At 31.5% G+C, this 11143-nt stretch overlaps 1 long non-coding RNA gene across 1 annotated transcript; it reads left to right on the forward strand.

The window, feature by feature from the left end:
• Window positions 1–3669: 3669 nt before the first annotated feature.
• On the forward strand, window positions 3670–5178 carry LOC123663021. The gene is made up of 2 exons (XR_006744603.1): window positions 3670–4059; window positions 5024–5178. It is a non-coding gene; the product is annotated as an uncharacterized LOC123663021 (long non-coding RNA).
• The last annotated feature ends 5965 nt before the right edge of the window (window positions 5179–11143 follow it).

The following is an 11143-nucleotide window of genomic DNA, read 5'->3' on the forward strand; positions in this document are numbered from 1 at the left end:
TTAGGTTATAAAGAAGTTAAGAAGAAAATAATATGATTAGTAATACAGCGTTGTTATCAGATCTTATCAATTTTAGTATACTTTTGTTTGAATAGAAGTGAAAGACTTTTTTTTGTGCCGATCGCGGTTACGACGAATTCGTTTTTTTGTTTGTTTGAATAAATAATGATAAATTTTTTGCTTTATTTTATTATAACTAATAGTAACTATAATTCAAAATGACGACGCGTTGGTGCAACGGTCACAGCACTGATTTGTGGCAGTTGTACTAGCGGTTGCGGGTTCGATCCCGCACATGACAAACATTTGAATTTTTATGTGTTTTTGTTTGTTAATTATGTTATGACTGAAATAAACAAGTAACGCCATTGTAATTCTAATTACATTTTTGTTCACTGTATATAATTCATAAAGCCGTATCCTTACATTATTGCAACTGTTCATACAATGTTCTTAAACTAAAAAAATCGTATTTTTCATCATTGTAACTTGAACAAAAACAACTTTCCGTTCGATGTATCACAACATGGTCGACTTCATATTACAGAGCGCAAAACTTAATAATAAAACAATTTACTTCATTACGGTACGACTTTATTTAATATCACTTAGCCACTTTTTAAATACACAAAAAATTGTAAAACACTCTCCTGAAAACTTAACAAAATCAGATACAATGTTCTTCATTTCAGGTGTCGATATAAGATTGAAATGTCGCATGGTGGAACCTAAGGTGCCAATCAAAATACCAATTGTAAATTACAATTGGTATTTTGATTGGCACCTTATGTTCACTTCCCTGAGAACTCCAATAAATATATTACAGATTGTTTATTTTATTTTAATAAACCTATGTTTGACAAATATTACTATTTTATCCATTCATCATGACAGCCTCCTCTCCTGAACTCAAAATTTATTTAAGTACATATAGTTCTTAACTTTTATTATTATTATAGAAACCAAAAAAAATATATATTTATATATCTATTTTCTACCAAGTATTTGTTCATAGAGTATTAATAATGATATATAATATGAGGTATAAAATCAATTTATTTCTCATAAGAACAATAATCATTCACTTACATGAGAAAAGTCTATGATACAATAACATTTAAGACATCGTGAGCTTAATCACTAATTTAAATAAATTTAAACATAAATGTAATAAAACTGAAATACACTCTTACAACTTAAATATAACAACACAAAGTGAAAACAAAGTGAGTATTTTTTTAAAACAAAAACAATATTAACTATATAAACAATTAATACAAAGGTAATTGAATAATATTGTAAGGTAAATAATCTTTAAATATATATAACTATAGCAATCCACTCTAACACAAACTACTTCAATCTATAGATCTAATAAACTTCACGTGAATAGAATCTATAGCACCTATCACATAAGGAAATCTAGCCATTTTATAAAATTCGATTTGTATCTGGCGAATGTTATCTGGTAATTCTGGAAAGTAGATGTGGCGTGGCCGGAGTGAAGCAATAGCTGCAATGACTGTGCACAATTCTATGTACAGTAGAAGTGCTGAATCCACCTAAATCTGCAGCAGACATTTGATTACACCCTGTTGCGTAGAAACGCAGAGCACATAACAATCTGTTGATTGGAGATAGACTGTGATTCGTGTTTGACGGAAACTCTAATTTATCCTCAATAGACTCCAGTACAGACAGGACTGTTGACTTCGTGAGACGGAATCTTGTTACGAAGTCTTGATCATCAAGAGTGTCGAACTGTTCTTCTCTCTCACATATCCATCTCGGACACCTTGCGCGGCGAAGAATACACTCATCCTCTTCGTCTTCCTCAAAAGCTAGTGACAATGCTCTTTCCATCTTTGAACTACCTTATATATATACGCTTTTATAATTATAATATTACACTACTATGAACTCAAGGACGCTCCGAGAAGCCTGTGAATGCTCCAGGAGGCTTCTGAGCTTCTGGAAGGAGCTGGGCTGGCTGAACTAGTCAGCCCACTTTTCACGCATAATGGAACACCTTTGCGTCTAAATGCGGAAAATCGAGCCCAATACATTACAATACAATACTACTATGAACTCGAGTATAAAAGAGTATATCATATGACAAGTATTTGTTTTTAGCTCTAAACAAAATACGTTTACAGAGCTAAATGCCAAAAATCGGCCGTTCAGAATTTAAACTCAGTTATTCTCTCGTTTAGTTTATGCTGGTGAAATGCAATTTGGAGCTCTAAACTCCATTAAACGCGTAAACCAAGTCTATGTTGAACTAATCACATTATTTTCATCAGTGAAATCAGCCCTTACTTACATAATATTATGTATGGATGTTTCATGTAATCAAATGGTGATTATAACAATAATAAAGACATTAATATTGCAACTTGAGGAAAAAAAATGCAAATAAATAAATGTTCTTACCTTTCTCAATTACAATTTTGACAAGACTGCAGCATTTCTCTCACCATCTTAAATGAGTTCCATTATTCATTGAGAAAAATTAAGTTATGTAAAACTTTTCAAACGTTTCTTGTAGAAACTATATTGACTAAATATGCACATATTTCCTTCTAATTTAGTGTCTGCCATTGTTAGCAGGCTTAGAAAAATAATGCAGTACCTGAAAAGAAGTATGTGATTAATCTCTATCTTTTTCCATACATGTATCCAATACTCCATCGATGTAACCAATCAGGCTACTCCATAAAAGTTTCGAAATAGCGGTTGGAGTTTTCTTATGTATGGACGCCATGCATCGTCATGGCTAGTCAAGAAAGTTGCCAAATATTTTAAAACAAAATTACTCGATTAAGGTAAGTTAAAAATAAAGCGTGATCATTCATACCCAAAAGAAACTATTTTATAAATATTCTGCATATAAGTGCGTATTTTAGAGTATATTATTAGCTATTGTTATAAAAATAATCCGTACTTTTCATTTTGTGACAAAAAAACACTACTCCTTGGAGGCGGAATTATGCTGTTCATTTGAATTATTTTAGTTTTTGTAGGCTTTTGATATAGAGAAGAGAAAAAAGCAATACCTACGTAGAAACCACAACACCAAGTACCAAACGAAAAGAACTTTTTATTTTATTTTTCCTTTGTCCTTTCCCAATTTTTCACTGATTGATTTGATAGACATTTGATAGCCAGTACCTTTATACACTCAGATACTCTTATTATTTATTAATATACCATAGTAACTATTGGCGGCAAGGAACTTTTGCTGAACCATGTAACCAAACAGTATATAAGCCTTATATACCTTATTTTAAAAGGTACATATAACTTCCTTGATAGGCATTTGGCGCTAGAGCATGGTGTAGGTGACCAAAGAGTAGACATGTGTAAGTAATGCAATTGATACATTACGCGTGATATTACTCGAACATGAAATATGGCATCACACATTACGCGACGAAATGAAGTATTACACATCACACTTGACATTACGCGCTCTGTTCCAGGGGTGTGAAACTCTCATACAATATCGTAATTCAAAAATATTCATACAAACTAACGCCATCTTTTAGAGGAGGAGGGTGAGTTCGGGGTGATAGATTAATGTGCCAAAAATAGATGGCAGTAGCGGCAGTAGAGTCTAGAATTTTTGCAAATATAATTAATTTAAATAATCAATCAAACATGTTTTGTACGATTCATAGGTATAAAAAAATATATTATAAAATATAAGTATATTTTAATTTATCTCCAATATTTTTTGCCGTGGCAATATTATTGAGGCCCATCGTGCATTAGTCGGCCATATTTGAATTTTGAATCACTCGTTTATTTGTGTTTGTTCAGTGTTCGTTGTGATTTTAATTTTATTGTGTTATTCCCTACGTTTTGGCTTGTTTACGGACTTTTTGATCTTCTACGTGTTACGACATCACCTGGATTGTTATTTGGACCCCGGACTGATTGCATGACTGTTAACTTGGCTCTTTATTACACGGATTACAATTTTTGCAATTTTGATTAAGTATTTTAAAATGCCGAAATCAGCTGAATTAAAATGTTATTTCAAATGTGATATTGATGGTGAGTATTCAAATTATTTAAAGAAACGTTTCAAAGCAGTATTTAGACATTAAGTATTATACCAAGATTACTCTTTTCTTCTCTATTCGACTTAGTAAAAAAAAATTATAAAAGAAGTAATTAATTTGTATGCCATTTTAAAATTTGGTTAGCAAGAAAAACAGCCTATAAATCATTTGGCAAGCATACAAGGATTTTTTCAGTAATAATAAAATGAGGCTGCAAAATTTTTTTCTTTATAGTTAGTTATTCAAACATAAGTAACATAATAAACAAAATAATAAACAAAATAAACATAGTTAGTAATTCAAACATAAGCAAGCAGCTTGTCTTATTATGTATCTACAAAAAAAAAACAGTCATACTGCAAAATAATTATTTGTCGGAGCAAGATTGATTGGCATTCATATTTAAATTTTGGTTAGCAATAAAAATAGATTACGTTTTTTTTTTCAAAATCAGCAGTGTTCGTTAAAAGCGGGTGGAAAATAAAGCTATATATATGACACTATCCCAATATTACTAAATAGGGATCCCTTTCTTTCGAATTTTTGTTTTTCTAATTTAATTTTGCAGTTAGGTATTTTTTGGCATACTATTTCAGTAGGCATAATTATCTTAAAGGCTTATATTACCAGCACATGGGTCACTCATTGCTGCTTTTACATATATTCAGCCACAAAAAAAAATACTATAACTGTTCAGAGACAATACAAATTGCAGACGGATTTAGAAATATTTGCTGACTATATGTTGTTGCCCAATTGTACTAGCTAATCAGTAATATTTTTTTGCTAACAATGATACAAATACTTTGCAAACTGTTTAAATCACACCCTTAATAAAATAGAAGTAATAATTAACTCTTTTTATTCCTTTCATTGCATTTAGAATTCATTATTATGTCTCTTTAGTATCACTTTTATGTATAAAGCAATATTTTAAGAATATTAAAAATTTTCAGGACCCTTACATCGCTTTCCCAAATGGGAATATCCTCATACAGAGAAGTTAAACCAATGAAAATTTTGAAATTTTGATAGGAATGATCATGTTAAAAAACAAGCATCCGATTATTATAATAAAAGATGAAAATAAACAACAGTTTTATAAATTCTATATGGTACTGGTGTTTTATTTTTAAACCCTCGATTATCTGTTAATATTAGGTAAAATAGAATTAATTTGAAATCAAATTTTTAATACTTAACACAAAAAAAAATAGAAAATATTCTTAATGTACATACTTGTTACTTTTTGATAAAAGTTAATGATAAATATGAAATACTTTTCACACTATTTCCACCAATTTATTAATACGAACTGTTTGTATTAATAAATAAGTGGAAAAAGTGTGAAAAGTACATACAGTATATTATTTAAATAATAATCAATCTGGTAAAAAATAAATAAACAGCGCCACCTGTAGTATTATTATAGAAATAAAATTGTATGTGCACGCCATCTGTTAGTGGGGGAGGTCGTGATACATCAATTTTAATTTCTGAGTGGCGTATCTATACCAGTATATAAGTGTTTAATCTATGCTCTGTTCGGTCGGAATGTTGGATTTCTTATCTATTTGCTCTGTCTAACTTCACTTACTGAGTGAGACACGGTGATGCGCGGCGCACTTTTGCAACCAGTCATAACCTCACTCTCTAGCTCTACATTATTTTCGTTAGTATGAGTGAGAGCGAGCTACTGAGCCGTGGCGAGTTTCCGTCATTTTTTTAAGTGAAATATGAATCGTATTTAAGAATGCTAAGGCATATTATAGCACAACACTGTACGTAATACTTTTTAATAATGCGTTACGCACTTGACTGCCGCTAAAATTCGAGTTCAAATTTCTGCTTTTGCATTTATTAAAATGTTTTGTTTATTTATGTTACTTGTGAAAATAAAATTATAAATGAAGTATTGACATAAAAAAAGTAATCATTGTATGTATATAAAGTTGATTTTTAAATACGCCAGTATTCATGGTCATAAGTTTATTCCTAACTTATATTATAAACTAGCTGCGTCCCGCGGTTTCACTCGCGTAGTTCCCGTTCCTGTGATGATTCCGGGATAAAAAGTAGCCTAAGGCTCTCTCTCCAAGGTCTGTTTTATCTGTATACCAAAATTTGACAAATTCGGTTCAGCCGTTTTGACGTGAAAGAAGGACGAACAAACAAACACACATTCATAATATTAGTAGGGATACGAAAGTAACTCTATCTACCTTTTACGATTTCTGATTTTGATGAAATTTGGTATAGTGATCGATGGGACATCCGAAGAGGATCAATAATCACATGGGGACCGAAACTAAACGGGTAAAATCGCGGATCACGGCTAGTATTAATTTAGTTGTCCATGTGTTTATTATTAATGTGTTAATTTAGTTGTGTGTGTTTTTACAAATCAAAGCTAATTTTAGAACAAACTTTTAGAAAACCAAACAAAAAAAAAAACAAAACAAATATTATGAATTTTTAGCCAGTTTCCACCTCTCATTTACCATTTTTATGCTAAAGTGATGTTTGGTCTGCTACGTAGTACACCGAACACCGTACACTTAAACAAACTATAAGTACAAAATCTCATGGAATGTTTGGTGTGATGACAATTACGTGATATATAGCATTTCATAAGAAATATCTCACGCCGAACAGTACACATTTCGGGTAATGTTCGGTGTGATGGTGTGATGCCATATTACTCAGTACGAAATGTAATATTACATTACATTTTGAAGCACTGTTTTGCGCAAGTCTACCAAAGAGTATTTAAGTAGGTGACAGACTGACAGTTATGAGTTGCCTACAGTACAGTGTGACCAGAGTGCCTAGGGCGAGTTTATTCACAGAAACATGAGAGAAACGCGTTTATACGTGAAGATTATTTTGCATGGGAATTTAAGCACTGCAGCCTAGGCGATAAAGAATAGTATACGATACAATCGATACACAGTCATCTAGCGGCAAACGCGAGAACTAGGTTGAAATGCCGAATTTCCCATACAAAATGAAATTAAAATTTACGCCCGTTATTGCGAAACGGATTAAACAAAACTCGCACTAGGCACTCTGATTTCATTAACCAACTTCAAAAAAAGGAGGAGGTTACTCAATTCGACCGTATATATATATTGTAGTGTCGGAATGAAAGTCTTGATCAGAAGGTGTCGATCGAATGCTTGTGTTGACTCTTCGGTCCATCGTATGACAGTCTTGTCTCGCTTCTTAACGTTGTGTAGGTATGCATTGAGTGGCGCTTGAATAGATGCGGCGTTAGGTATGTGGTCGCGATAAAAATTTAACATACCGAGGAAACGACGTAACTCTTCGATGTTCGTAGGTTTCGGATACTTCATGATGAATACGTGCAAGTTAGCTTGAAGACTTCTGTGCATGTGATTGCTGGTGCATCCGCTTGCATGGTATGCTGTGCTACTTTCAAACAGTTCTTTTCAGAGCTAACAATCTTGTTTCACGAACATTGAAACAGCTCTTTTCAGAGCTATGTACTTTCTGTTTCACGGACACGTCAATGTATCTTGGTAACGGTAATAGTTAAGGTTATGAACGGTGAAGGTATTTTTAAGGTAAAGGTATCGGTAAGGTTAAATGGTAAAGGTATCGGTATCAGGTAAGTTATCTTGTAGTAGCCTCATTGAATTACTATTACTACTTAAGTAATAATAGTTCGATGTGGTAGGTAGCCACATATATATAGGTATATATATTTTTTATGTGTGTTCGGGGATAACTTCGTCATTTATGAATCGATTTTGATAATTCTTTTTTTGTTGGAAAGGAGATATTCCTAGTTTCGTACCATGATAAGGAAACCAGGATCTGATGATGGGATCCCAGAGAAATCGAGGGAAACTCTCGAAAATCCTCATATCTTTTTACTTGGTATACCGATTTTAATGATTTTTAATTTAATCGAAAGCCGATGTTTATCATATGGTCACATTTAAATTTCATTGAGATCTGATTACAACTTTTGGAATAATCTCTGATAATGCGTATTTACTTGACTATTTTTTCGTCTATCTATGTTGAATTACTTGTCAATATAATTGAAGTCGGTTTTTCTTCGTTTGCCTGCAAACACAATTATTTAACAAATCTACTGCTAGTGGAGGTTAAAAACTACTAAATTCTACCAAAAGAGAACGAGAAAATACTAAAAATCGATTACATTTCTTCGCTGTTGTGTTACAACGACGAAGCAAATTTGTTCTCTTGATTATAACGATTAAACAATAAGATGAACAAAGAAAATACCATAAATTAGATAAATCAATGTTTATTACTTAAAATTAAAATCTACAAAAATATAGGTATTTTTAAATCGTGATCGAGTTATGGTTATTCTCCTTTATAGTGAGTAACATTGTAATAAAGCTGAGTCCATTAATTTGATTTGAAAACCCTATTTCTTAGCATCTTTAATCTATTCTATTTTTTATTGAAATTTCGTGTTTCACTCGGAATTAATATCTGTGCGAAGACCCTACATTCCAAAGACAATCCTTAGTACCTATGAAATACAGCTTAGATTGGCTTGTTTAATAAGAGACCAGTATAAAAATGCCTCCAGGAATTATCATTTATGTACAGTTAAATTTAGGTACAAAAAGTGTTATAACCTCAAAACTCGTATAATATAAGTTTTATGTGCTAAAATGGGGTAAATCGGGAAATTATAACCTAAAATCATTTTATCGGTATTTACTCACCAATTAAATCGGGTGTTCGACCGATAAATCGGTAACTTTTACATCACTGGCTCATGGCACGAACGGTTACGAAAAGAATAAAAATTAATGACAAAGCTACCTAATTTTTTTCAATACATGTGGGAGTCCCCCAACAGCTTTAAATAACATCCCTATTGTAAAAAAAAATTCCTTGGCGTAATTATAGATAATAAAATTAAGTTTAATATTGATTGTAAATTGTATACGTGAAAGGGCTTATAAAAGAATTAATATATTAAGATATTTAGCAGCAGCAATTTTTTGGGGTGCTGATGCAAAGATTCAGATTCAAGAAGTATTTTATATAAAAGCATAGTAAGAAGCCACTTTGACAATAGTTGTATACAGCTTATATAAATGCTAGACCATCTCTGCTAAAGAAACTAGATATTATTTAAAATAGGACATTAAGAATAATTACTGGAGCTATGAAATCTACACAAATTAACTCAGCGGAAATTGAAACAGGTATTCCTCTTCTAATATTAAGACGCTTGATATTAGCCCAGAAGTTTTTTCTAAAAATGCTGGCAATAAACTCTTCTTTACCTGTTAGGAAGCGCACAATCAATAAATGCTGCAAATGTGACTTATTTTACATTTAACGATAAATATTTCAAAGTTTGTCTATTCTAGCTCTCTATGGCCTATTTATGGATATCAATTTGAAAGTATTTTGGAAAAAAAAATTACAAATATTCTCGATATCAATACTAAATCAGAATTTCTTAGATTGTTAGATCATAAAAAAGATTCTTATAAAATTTATACGGATGGATCCAAAAGCACCCAAGAAGTTAAAGCAGCATATTTCGATAGTAATTTAGGCTGTACAAAATGTATTTTGCTAAACAACAATTGTTCAATTTTTACTGCGGAATGTTACGAAATTTAAATGGCATTACTATATATAAATTCCAGTAACACATATTAGAAATGTTATTATTATTATGGATAGCAAAAGCGCTTTATTAGCTATAGACAGTTGTAAATTAACCTTTAAAACAAATTGTTTAGTATTTAAGATTAGAAATTTACTGTACAATTTAAATACGAGAAATGTTTACGTTGAGCTAGCCTACCTTACTACAGAGGAATATCAGGTAATGAAATAGCTAATCAAGCTGCAAAAAGTGGATATGATGAGGACCACAGAGATGTTGTTAAAACACCTTTCTCCGATTACTTTCCAATCCTCAAAGACGGGATTAATAGACTTTGGAGAGATTATTGGACTATAACAAAGCAGAATAAAGGACAATGGTACGCTAAAATTCAAAAAGACTTCAATACTAAGCCCTGGTATAATATCATCATCTGTGAATCAAGAAAATTTGTCTCCATATTAATAGAATGAGATTTGGAAATTGTTTAATTCCATCTCATCTTTTCAAATTAAAAATTATTTAAGACCCTAAGTGTTAAATGCAGTGAGTCGTACGCTGACATAAACCACATTATTTTTAAATGTGAGTCATTGAAGTTACATAGATTAATCCTGGCTTCGGATATAAATAACATTTGCTCAGAAAATAAAATGAATTCTCCCCGCCGTCCAGAAGAAATATTAGCCAATCCAGGATTTTTTAAACCATTATTCAAGTTTATATGTTCGTCAATAGAGAAGATATAATAAAGAAAAAATGTGAAGTGTAGAAGATTTTGTTTATAATTATATAATATTATTGTCTTAATATATATAGTATTTAAAAATGTGTACAGTTTAGAGCGAAAGACTCGAATCCAGCTCTTAATAAATTAAAAAAAAAATTAAAGTTAAACATGGTTATGGTTAAAACCTAGGATGAGTTATATACTTATATCCAGGGTTAAAACCATGGAGCATAGAGAAAAGGAGACCGATCGCTACGTACTAAAGCATAGCCCGCCTGTCCCTAAAAACTTGTACATAATTGTAGTTCATTTTCAGCCACCAGTCTGCGCTGCTGACGGTAAGTTGCCTCTGTGAAGTTAGCTGTTTATGTCATGTGCTTATGAGTACAAGTAAATGAAGTTAGTTGAATAATGTATTTTGTAAACAATGTTTACAAATTTTCTTTGCGGCATTTGTGAGAAAATAATCGTGCTCCGTATTTTTTTAATTTTTGACCAAAAGAAACATTAAAAAATGGTGAAACATTGTATTGTGCGTAGATGTAAAAGAGATTTAGCATCTGATCGCTAAAATAGAATGAATTACTGAAAAACAATTTGCGTCAATCATCTTTATTCAAAGTACCAAACTACCAAAGGTAATAATATCTTCATACGTTATTGATTCATAGCTGTACATTGGAATACTGAATATGTAAAATTATTATT

The sequence above is a fragment of the Melitaea cinxia genome, chromosome 19, assembly GCF_905220565.1.
Source record: "Melitaea cinxia chromosome 19, ilMelCinx1.1, whole genome shotgun sequence".
In the NCBI taxonomy this organism is placed as follows: Eukaryota; Metazoa; Arthropoda; class Insecta; order Lepidoptera; family Nymphalidae; genus Melitaea; species Melitaea cinxia.